General features: G+C 46.5%; 1 long non-coding RNA gene across 1 annotated transcript; it reads right to left on the bottom strand.

Annotated features, from left to right (window-relative positions):
* Positions 1 to 1,542: 1,542 nt before the first annotated feature.
* LOC136610594 (uncharacterized) lies at positions 1,543 to 6,171 on the bottom strand. The gene is made up of 3 exons (XR_010790117.1): positions 6,114 to 6,171; positions 5,964 to 6,032; positions 1,543 to 1,693 (listed from the first exon to the last, which is right to left on the bottom strand). It is a non-coding gene; the product is annotated as an uncharacterized lncRNA (long non-coding RNA).
* Positions 6,172 to 10,236: the final 4,065 nt, after the last annotated feature.

Below are 10,236 nucleotides of genomic sequence, written 5' to 3'. Positions count from 1 at the left end.
AATGGGATATATTTATGTACCGCCGGTGGGTCCCAGGGAGCTACCCATGCCGTGGGTCCACACGGCGTTGTAACTGCATGTGTCCACTTCTAAAGAACCCCAGTCTGACTGGGGCATGCAGTGTGGGCCGAAGCCCACTTGCATTAAACATGACATTACCTCAGCTGTGATGGGCAATGCAATGGGATATATTTATGTACCGCCGGTGGCTTCCTGGCACCCACCCATGCTGTGGGTGCACACGGAGTTGTAACTGCATGTGTCCACTTCTAAAGAACCCCAGTCTGACTGGGGCATGCAGTGTGGGCCGAAGCCCACTTGCATTAAACATGACATTACCTCAGCTGTGATGGGTAATGCAATGGGATATATTTATGTACCGCCGGTGGGTTCCAGGGAGCCACCCATGCTGTGGGTGCACACGGAATTCCCATTGCGGAGTTGTACCTGCCTGTGACTATTTATAAAAAAACGCGGTCTGGCTGGGGCATGCAGACACCTTGACAGAATGAATAGTGTGTGGCACATAGGTTCCCCATTGCTATGCCCACGTGTGCAGCTCCTGATGGCGGTGGGACAGGATTATATTTCTCATTGCTTCTGTACAGCATTGTGGGCTATCGCCCCGCCCCTTTTAGAGAGGGTCGCTGCCTAGCCGTGCCAACCCTCTGCAGTGTGTGCCTGCGGTTCATCCTCATGGCAGATGCACTTATAAATAGATATGAGGGTGGCGTGGCATGAGGGCAGCTGAAGGCTGCGCAGGGAAAATTTGGTGTGCGCTGTGGACACTGCGTCGTGCGGGGGGGGGGGGGGCAGCATGTAACCCAGGAGAAGTGGCAGCGGAGTGTCATGCAGGCAGTGATTGTGCTTTGTTGGAGGTAGTGTGGTGCTTAGCTAAGGTATGCATTGCTAATGAGGGCTTTTTAGAAGTAAAAATTGTTGGGAGGGGGGGGCCCACTCTTGCCGCTATTGTGGCTTAATAGTGGGACCCGGGAACTTGAGATGCAGCCCAACATCTAGCCCCTCGCCTGCCCTATCCGTTGCTATGTCGTTCCCATCACTTTCTTGAATTGCCCAGATTTTCACAAATGGAAACCTTAGCGAGCATCGGCGTTATACAAAAATGCTCGAGTCGCCCATTGACTTCAATGGGGTTCGTTACTCGAAACGAGCCCTCGAGCATCGCGATAATTTCGTCCCGAGTAACGAGCACCCGAGCATTTTGATGCTCGCTCATCTCTAATCGAAACCAATGGTATAAATTAGTACTTCTGAAAGAGGGGGGCAGACGTAACTGGGGACCACCGACTGTTGGCAAGGTGCAGCTATGTAGTCAGTTTTGACAGAAATGATCCTATGCTAAACAGCGGACCAAAGATAAATGGAGAGAAATTTTCCTTTTTTCGCCTAGTCTGCGCCATTAGTGAGGCCCGGGCATTATCGCCATGTTCCAGCTATGAGACTTCAGTAAGAAAAAAAAAAAGAAGATTGAAATCTCCTGGTTTAAACGAACTGATCTAATATCATCGGCTCCGTGCCTTAAGCATGGTAAGGAAGCGAACACATACCTCCGACCTGTTTTGGGTCTTGTTTTTCCTTTTGATGTTCTAGGCCTTTCTAGCTTCATTAAGGACTGACGAAGGCTCTCCTCGGTGTAAGCCAAATATACATGGGACAAATCCACTTCAAAAGGCTGAGGGAACATTAAGCAAACTAACTTCAGTCACCTCTAAGGAGGAGGTCTATGTAAGATATACACAGACAGACACAATTAATCCACTAGCAACAGGTCAACAATAAACAGTTTTCAGAAGTTTGGTATTTTGTTTTCTTTCTTTGCTCTACGGGAATGCATCATCCTTTCTTAGGTTTCCTTTACATGATTGTGGAGTTCCTATAGGAAAGTGTCTACCTTCAGAAAATGTATAGGCATGGAGACAGAATACTATTTGTTTTTATTTCAAAACTCAGGTTTTGTGTATGTCCTGGCCGCAAAACAAATAAAGTAGATAATCTGCCACAATGTTTATTGGCTGAACTAATGGTAAGTTAAAAAGGAATTAAAACAATGTATTTCTGCCCAACATCATAGTGTAAGAGATGGAAATATACTGGTTCCAGTTTGGTAGGACAGCCATAATGAAAACCAGTGCGGAGCTGTACATAGACGTGCTGTGTGCTGGAAGACTTCGCTCATACCGTGGATCCTTCACCTAATGACGGTTTTATCTCCTGATCATGAGCCCCATAATACACCGCTGGCACGGTTTTATTTCTCCTGTTTTGTCTAGAGCCTGCTGCCCCTACACTACCATAGAGCAGCTTCTCTGCTCACCCACTGTCACGTTCCCTTGTAGATTGTAAGCCCCCAGTAACAGCGCACTGATGGACTCATGTGTATTCTTGTATTTATTGTTATGTACTGAAAATGTTTTTAAATGTCTATCGAAATGTGATTGTTCCCAGCAAGAGAAACCAAGTAATGGTGTAGATGTGACACCTTTTTATGTCTACAAGGTTACTTTCTCTTGCTGGGAACAATCACATTTTGCTCTACTGGCTAACACGGTACCAAACCTTTTTCATTGTACAGTGGTACCTTGGGTTGCGAGTGCCTCAGCTTGCGAGCTTCTTGACTTGCGAGCAGGCCCTTTCCGGAATTTTTGCTCTGATTTAACTTGGGTTACGAGTCTGCTTCGCATTCCACGCAGGAAGTTTCCTCATCACTGAACACTGTCACAGTGTTCAGTGACAAGGGGACGCCCCGTGGGGAGTAAGGAATTCCCTGCCACAGCTGTGACAGAGGATCGCGAAGCTCTCCCATTGATTTCAATGGGGCTGCCGCTGTCGGCAGCCTCATTGACGGCAATAGGATGCCGGCACCCCCGCAGGGGTCTTAATATAAGTCCTTCCTTGAAAATCATCCCTAGCTGTAGTAAAAAAAAATATATATATATATATATATATATATATATATATATATATATATATATATACTCACCTCTCCGCCACTGTCGGAATTCAATGAATGGCCAAGCGCTGCCTGCGATTGGCTGAGCGCTGTGACCAATCACAGGCAGCACTCAGCTGTCATCTATTAAATGGCTAAGCGCTGCCTGTGGTTATATTTTAAATCCTCACCTGATGAAAGAACTTCAGAGCAGTGCAGGAAGAAGACGTGGCTACACACAGCTGAGCCCCGGCAGTGGCGGAGAGGCAAGTATATATATCTTTTATTTTTTACAGATGCTATGGATGATTTTTCAGGGAAGGGCTTATATTTAAAGCCCTTCCCCGAAAATCACTGCAGTGCTTGCCGGCAGCACATTACATTCAATGGGGCCACCGGCAGCCCCATTGAAAGGAATGGCAAAATGGATTAATGCCGTTTCCATTCATTTTTAATGGGGAAACTAATTTTGACATACGAGTGTTTTGGGTTCAGAGCTTTGCCACAGAATGAATTAAACAGTTAACCCAAGGCACCACTATACCTAAATGTGTAGTGTCCTGGAATAAGTAGGACTTTTGGAAATAATGTTTTATTTACCTATTTTATGATGAATTGCTCATGGATTTAACTTCATTTTATTTAATAAGATTCATTTTGTTGTTGCAGGCATTAGTATTTTAACCCATATACGATAAAGACCCCGTGTATAGTGTACGGCAGAAGTACGCTAGGGGACTGAGGCCTCATGGAATCTGGGGGCGGAAAGGGTTAATAACTTTAATAAAAGGTAGATGAAAATGGTTTGTATTGGGGATGGGGGGGTTCTAATCTGTTTTATTAAGTCACTCTAGGGTCAGCTATAATATAAGGGGTCTGCTATGGAAGCTGGGAAGCCTGGCGACAGAGAATGATTGGCCAAGAAGATAATGGCAGTGACCTATCAGGAGAGAACATCTCTGTGAGACAAGGGCCTAGCAACAGGCTGTGATTGGTGGAGGTTTGAGCGGGAAAGAAGAGAGGAGATATTATTAAGTCGAGCTGCAGAATCCTGTCACAGTTTTCCTCACAGCATTCAAGGTTGCCCCGCCCACCCGCCCAATGTTATTTCGTGATGTGAATGCTTTGTCGCGGCAATTTAAACGGGGGATGTCGCCCGCCTCCTGCAGGTGGACAGAAAGGTTATTAAAAGGACTTTGGTGCTGTAGACTGGAGTATGCAAGACTAAGTCTACAGGTTATATTATATTTGATTTTATTATATTTGGTAGACTTGAGGTGGACGGACTGAGTCTACAGTTTATGAGATTTAAAGGGGTTGTCCCGCGGCAGCAAGTGGGTCTATACACTTCTGTATGGCCATATTAATGCACTTTGTAATGTACATTGTGCATTAATTATGAGCCATACAGAAGTTATCAAAAGTTTTATACTTACCTGCTCCGTTGCTGGCGTCCTCGTCTCCATGGTGCCGACTAATTTTCGGCCTCCGATGGCCAAATTAGCCGCGCTTGCGCAGTCCGGGTCTTCTGCTTTCTTCAATGGAGCCTCTCGTGCAGGATGCCGGCTCCGTGTAGCTCCGCCCCGTCACGTGCCGATTCCAGCCAATCAGGAGGCTGGAATCAGCAATGGACCGCACAGAAGAGCTGCGGTCCACGGAGGAAGAAGATCCCGGCGGCCATCTTCACCAGTAAGTATAGAAGTCACCGGAGCGCGGGGATTCAGGTAAGCGCTGTGCTGGTTTTTTTTTAAGTCCCTGCATCGGGGTTGTCTCGCGCCGAATGGGGGGGGGGGTTGAAAAAAAAAAAACCTGTTTCGGCGCGGGACAACCCCTTTAATATGTTTTAACCCAGTTTAAATAAATGCCGCGGCCTTTTAATTCAGATTCAGATTTTTGTGTGTTATTTTCTTGGTAAGATAAAAGATATTTGTAGCCTAAGATTCCATGTATTTGGGTCTGTGTGCTGCCCGTGTTAATCCATGTACTGTCCATGGCCTCATTATACCTTATATACTATTATAGATTATAAGACATGTCAATTAATGTTTTTTCACACAGAACAATGGTCCGTGTGAAGAACTTGTCCCGCATCCTATTCCTGTCTGCTTCATGGATGAGAAATAGGACATGCCAATGCGTGCCAATGTGCTGCGTCCATGTAAATCGGACAGCATGTGGACTAGTGCCCGTGTGCTGCCCGATGCGAGTTGTGCACAAACCTCTCGGTCACAACTCCCATTCATAGCTCGTGTTCACCAAGCCATAGTTACATTTTTGATTTAGGTGTGATTTTCTGTCATAGTGTATATGTATCTCCCTCAACTTTAGATTCAGCCTCTATACATGGGCGATAATCAGCAAGGTGCAGAAATGTTTAATGAACGCACAAAAGCAGATAAGAGCTGGGGTAAAACAATCAAAAATTAGTGGCTAGGGTTAAATAAACTATAAAGTTATGGACTTGCAGGAATTGGGACGCTGAGACCAGGAGTGTCACTGTCATCTTACTCCTCATTCTCCCACTGTCCACCGTAGGTCCTCTGTTCATTGTATCCCGCAGACTATTTATGTGTGCATTATGGGTACATGTGGAAGTATTCTGTGACGGCTTTGCGGATGGACAGAGGGGGTACAGCAAGATAGATAAGTATGTGAGTGGCACCTTCAGACTCAGCGCCCAAGATCCTATGAGCCCATAACTTTAGCTTATGGGGCTTATAAGAGCTGATAAATATCTGAGGACCTGACGCCCCTGCAAAACGCTTATTGTTTAAGTTCATTCTATTTACTTCTTGCTACAGGACACAGGTTAGCATGGAACGTATGGTGTGTTCCCTTCCCATTTACACATCACTGGTACCACTGGAACACTGATCTCAGCAATCTGTATACACATACATGCAGAAGACGCAGGTCACATCTTTGTATACCCCGAGACTCCTCCGCACAGGGAACACGCCATGTCATAAAATACATAGGACACGTTACTCTACTATGGTGGGATGCATCTTACGTCTTTTTCTTTCTTGTCCGGTACCGCAGTCTGCTTCCTCATATTGTTTCCAGTGTATGCAACGCATTTCTTACAAAGATACAAATATACATGTTAGAGGATCTTGGCGGGTCAGAAGACACATTACTGTAAACTAAGGAGTCTGCTTACCAGCTGCCACTCTCCAATATCTTCATTCCAGTGGACGTAGTTTTCAATCATGTCCTGAATAGAGATGAGCGAGTATACTCACCAAGGCACATTACTTGAGCGAGTAGTGCCTTAGCCGAGTATTTCCCCGCTCGTTTCTAAAGATTCAGGGGCCGGCGCCGGTGACAGGTGAGTGGCGGGGGGGAGCAGGGGGGAGCGGAGGGGAGAGAGGGAGAGAGAGATCTCCCCTCCGTTCCTCCCCGCCCCCCGCCAGCCCTCGAATCTTTAGAGACGAGCGTGGAGATACTCGGCTAAGGCACTACTCGCTCGAGTAATGTGGCTTAGCGAGTATACTTGCTCATCTCTAGTCCTGAACACAAATAGCATTTTATATATATTTAGCATGAATACGTTTTGAAGGTTTTGATGGCTTTTCGTACATAAGTGGACCGATACATATTAGATCCTCATTATAACAGTATACAAACATAGAGGTGGGGTAAGAATGGGTCTGCAATAGCTTCCTAAGGAAAACCCTCTTAATAAATTGTTTGAAAAGGCGATTCATCAATGTTATTTCCTCCGATCCAAGAGCAGAGATGTAGATATATACAGTTTAATAATAATAATCATTTACATCCTTCCTCACTATTTCATGCACCGGCGGGTCTCCAGCAAAGCATTCCTGCGCTGTCTCATGGCCCTCTTAGATGGAACGATTATCGCTCCGTTTCTCGCCGGATCGCAGGAATCTGAATGACAATCGTTCGGTGTAAAGACTGCCAGCAACTGAACAAGGAATGATAATTCGTCCGATTATCGCTGATTGTTCAATTTCTGCAGGCATAAAAATCAAACGATGATCAACCTGAGTAAACAGGCAGTCATTCATCTGTGAATGACTGCCTGTTTACTGTGAATGGAGGCGGGAGGCCAGAACGATCTCCTGCCCGCTCCACCTCCATTCACTGAGTGACCATCACTGGGACAGCTAGAGCCCGACAATCGTCAAGTGTAAAAGAACGCCCAGCCCTACCAATTTTTCAACTCCACACAATATGACACATAAGACTAGTCATCTGAGAACATTCCCAAATACATGCGTATATACAAAAGTACCACTGAAATGAATATCAGTGCAGTGTGAGAACCGTGCCGGAGATTGCCAGTGATGTCAATAGCCAACTAGTTTATAAACTACTTGCAGGAATGTAGGGAACACATGGGAATGCTACATTACATAAACACCCCCACCCAATTATGGAAGCCCATGTGCTTATATATGAAACAAACCGCATCTGATTTTTTAGTATAAGAAGCGGCTTTGACAAAAGGGAAGGTGCAATTTACAGACAGACACATCGCACTGAACTACATCTGCGGACCAGGATATTAAAGAGGTTGTCTGAGCTGTATGTTCTCTGTAAACCCTCGTTCCCCATGCACTAGAATAACAAATGGGCATATACTCCCCACTGTATCCGCTGCCGCGGCTCGGAGTCTCCCCTCTGAGGTCATATTCACAGGATTTCCCAGCCCTTCTTCAGGACTTCACAGGAGCTGCAGCCAATGAAAGAGCTCTGCAATCAAGCTGAGCTCTGTCATTGGTTGCCGCAGTCTGTGACATCCCGTATAAATAGGCAGACCTGCAGGCTGTTCCGTGCCCCTTGACTTACTATCGTGCCAGGCTGCGGACACGGGTTAATATACGAGGGCTGCTGTGAAGAGTGTAAACCAGAAATGTATGCCAAGTCATCGGGCATCAGCGCTGCGGGGATACTGACAGCTCATCGCAGGGGTACCAGTGTTTGAAGGAGGGCATTACATGGCATTGTCAGCTGATCCTCACCCTTTTAATGCCACCCCATGATGAGGTGGGCTAAGGGCTCTGTAACACGGCGTATGCGCGATTGTGCGCAACGTATTTGCACTCCGACTAAAGCTTTTTTGCGCACGTATCGGCCTATTTTCCTGTACATTTATTACACAAACACGCCCTGATTTAAATGGCGGCATAGCCTGGTGACTTACTGACGGGTTGTTCTTCTCGCACAGTTCTGTAATGTTTTGCGCACACATTTGCGCTCCCCCATAGAAGGGCCCTTGCGGTGCACATAACGCCACTTTTTTCTGCACAAAAAAAAGAAACCGTAAACGAACCGATTGAAATTAATATGTTCTATACTCTGCGGATGCAGAACCGCGCACAAATGCGTCCGTGCGAAGGAGCCCTCAGGGTTTGTTCCCATGGGTTGGAAAAATGATGGAATATTGCAGAGAGGATTCTTTCCCTTCTCTAGTGCCGCTCCTCCACGCAAACGACTTGTTTGTTGTAGCGACCAATCACAGCGCAGCTCTCTGCTCTTGAAAATTGAGCACTTTTTTATGTTTGGTTGCTACGGGCAACAGGAGTTTCTTTTAGGCAGTTTTATAAGTCCTCTTTTACCCACAACTAAACGGCCGCCATAACAGCTTCCCCGCTATTAAAGTCACGCCCAATAAGGTTTCATTAAAGGGGTTGTCCAGTTGTGAACTATTGATGGGCGTACCTCCAGGAAGGAGATAAGCGCAGAATACTACAGATGAATTGGGTTTTTTTTCTTTCTTAGACCCTCTTAAAAATGTTCATGAAAGTCAATCAGCGCGTCCCAAAAATGGTGTCAGTGAGAAACACAAAGCGTCCCGCCTCACGCTGCACGGGCGGACAAGGAAAATCCTGACAATTAAAGCCCAAACAGTACTGGCCACTGAGGGGTTAAGGGTCAATGTCCCTTTAATGTAACCCCACGAGCACCGACTGCCATGAGGAGCCCGAGGAGCCAGCAGGCTGCAGCACAGAACAGGATAAGTAATGCCGGGACGACATCTCGCCCCTCACTTTGTCTCTCTGCGTCTCAATGCCAAGCTCAGAACACACGGCGACATTCGGGTGAAGGGAAAAGCTGCAAGTAAGCGCCATCTGCTGGCAGCCTACACGCGTATACCGGTGTACACTTTCATAAGTGCGTGGGCGCCCTCTGGTGTCGAGTATGGAGATAGCAGCAGATTGTAGTCATGACTCATTTGCACTACAGATTTGTCACATAAACCCCTGAACGTCAGCTGGGTTATTAACAAGTATGAGAACTGCTGCCCTGTGTGTTGTAGGAGGTGTCAGGAGGGATGTACAGTCCGTGATAGGAACTAGTACAAACTTGTAGAAGTTGGTTACCATAATGTCAGAGGAAAAAGAATTAAAAAATAATATATATAAATATATATATAATATCATAGTATGTGAGGATAAAAAAGACATGTCCAACCAGTTCAGCCTATTACACCCAATGTTGATCCAGAGGAAGGCAGCCCCTTCAGCCCCCTCTCAACCTCCAATGAGGTAGAAGCCCATTTTCCTCATTTCAGGGGGAATAAATTCCTTCCCGACCCCAATTTGGGAATCAGAATTAATGGCTTTTTAATGACTTATCGATCAGAGGCGCCATTAGGATACTGTGGGCATGAGTTGAAGTAAGTGGGCACAGAGTACCGCTCATTTGCTGTGCTTCACTATAACCAGGGCAAGCACAGGGGAATAATGGCAAGCAGCGGTTACTGCTGCCTGGCCGCAGCTTGTATGGGCACTCTTTGAGTATATGCGCAAAAAAAACGGCCGCAGCACAACGTTTTTGGGCCGTGAACGAGGTTGGAGGAAGTAGATTTGCGCCTGTATCAGCACATAGTGCGGTACTTTTTGTGCACACAGGGCCACCTCACACAAGCGCGGCACGCCCTGTCTGTGGATTAAAAGGCGAATGAGGTCCAGATGTGTTCTTTTCCCCGCAGTTTTGCGGGGTGTTTCATGCATCTCCTTGTGTATTTGCACCCTCCCCCCCCCCCCCCCCATAGACTTCTATTGAGCCTTTGGTTCACAAATACAGCATGCTGCATTCTTTTCTGTGCGTGGGAAGTGCGCGCACAAAACATGCACATAAGACTGAACCCACTGAAAACCCAATGATTTCCATGGGAGCCATGTCTGCAGTTACCTGTGCCGGTCACTACACAGAGGTCGGCCCAGAACACCATCCTGGTCCCCTCCAGAAATGTCATACATGTCTGCCCTATGTAGATGCACTGTGCAAAGCCTGTCCTGTCACATCCAGTG

Source organism: Eleutherodactylus coqui, chromosome 2 (genome assembly GCF_035609145.1).
Source record: "Eleutherodactylus coqui strain aEleCoq1 chromosome 2, aEleCoq1.hap1, whole genome shotgun sequence".
Lineage (NCBI taxonomy): Eukaryota > Metazoa > Chordata > Amphibia > Anura > Eleutherodactylidae > Eleutherodactylus > Eleutherodactylus coqui.
Note: the sequence above shows the minus strand (reverse complement) of the source record. Positions and strands in the feature narration are given on the sequence as shown.